We start from the raw sequence: 1,661 nt of genomic DNA on the forward strand, positions 1-1,661 counted from the left end.
CCTTCGGCAAAGCGAGCGAAGGAAAAGGCAAAGAAAAACAACAACACCGAACTACGATTCTATTCGCGAACGTAAAGCGCGCCGTGCCGACGCGGTCCATTCTCCTCGTAAATAAAAGCTGCGCCGAAAAAGATGAAGGATAAAGCCTCTCGCGTTGCATAACGAAGCAAGCCCACACGCGACACCGCGCGCACGCTACGTACGATTACAATGCAATAATGAGCGATGATTTTTTTTTTTTTTTTTTTTTTTTCTTTCTTCTTTCTCTTTCGTTCCCGCTTTAAAGCGATCTGGCTGCTCTGGCTCCTCGGCTTCAAAAGCGTTTAATATCAGATCGCGCGTCATAATGCGCGCTGCGAGGGATCATCTTGACGCGCGAAATTAACGAGAATCAAGTGCATTCCGCCAGCAGCAGCGGCGACGCCGGCCGCGCGTACACGTATACATATGCGTACGCGCGCGCGTATATGCAACTGCGAGATACTCGCGCGCAGATAAGAGCGCTTTCACGGAAGAACGCTCAATTTTATAGAACCTGTTTTCCCTCCTCTCTCGCTCGCCGAGTGTGCGCAGCCAACGGGTTCCGTACGCTCCCTTCGCTCGCGCGCGAAACGACTCTGCGCCGAGAGAGAGAGAGAGAGAGAGAGAGAGCAGCTCTTTAGAGACTTGGCGTAAATTAAGCGCGCGAATCCAAAAATCCGCTGATATCTTAATTGGCGCGCCGCGGGGGGGCGGCCGCGACTGCCAATGACATAACTTGAGCGCGCGAAAGCTTGTCGTGATGGATCTCGGCACGCCCGATGATTCATTGCTGTTTATTCGCCTTTTTCATTATTCGCGCTGCGCTATGGAGAAGGAAGCTGCACAATCTTAATACTGTTATTTATGCCTGGAGTTGAAGACGTTGTAAAAGCGCCGATTCCGCAAGGTAGTATTTGCCCGTAAAATCGGCTATCTCGCGGGCTAATATACATATCGAGGATTTTATGCGTCTGCGAATGTCTCTTTTTCACGTGAGTCGGATATACAAAAATCTTTAATGAAAATTGTTTTGGTGGATGGCTTGATTGCATCCATCCTCATGGTAAGCTCGCAATCAAACCAGAAAGAGAGAGAGAGAGAGAGAGAGAGAGAGAGAGAAGTATGGCAAAGGACTGTCGGCGGGGGTTGTTTGAATAAGGTGAATCATCGCGCACGCAAGGGGGAGAGGCTGTGTGCCGTAAGTGAAAAAAGTTGTTGCTCGGGAGGCTCATTTACATGGAGGGAGGGTAGGTCGCGCTACGCGCGCCTATCGATTTTGTTTTTCCTCGCGAGGACAGCTCACGGTTCCTCGGTTGACTGACCGACGCTCCGCGAGCTCGTTAGCTCTTATTGCTTTTCGGGTGAAATTGGCGCGAAGGCGCGCCTGTTATTGGTTGTATTTTTTCCTTGTTTGTCGCGAACGAAATCAATACGAACACAGGGATCTGCCGAATGGACAACTCGTTATTAAAGCGCCGTTGAATAATATCGCGATTTGTTATACGGCGATCGGATTACTCGCGCGCGGGGAATTTAAATTGACACTGAGGTAGAGATTCAATTTCGCGCTGTGCGAGTGAATATTTTTGATGGCGCGCACGGGTTCGAAATCATGACATAGACAGAGCCTTTTACCGATA

The sequence above is a fragment of the Phymastichus coffea genome, unplaced genomic scaffold (assembly GCF_024137745.1).
Source record: "Phymastichus coffea isolate CEN01 unplaced genomic scaffold, Cenicafe_Pcof_1.1 PCOF00100, whole genome shotgun sequence".
NCBI lineage: Eukaryota > Metazoa > Arthropoda > Insecta > Hymenoptera > Eulophidae > Phymastichus > Phymastichus coffea.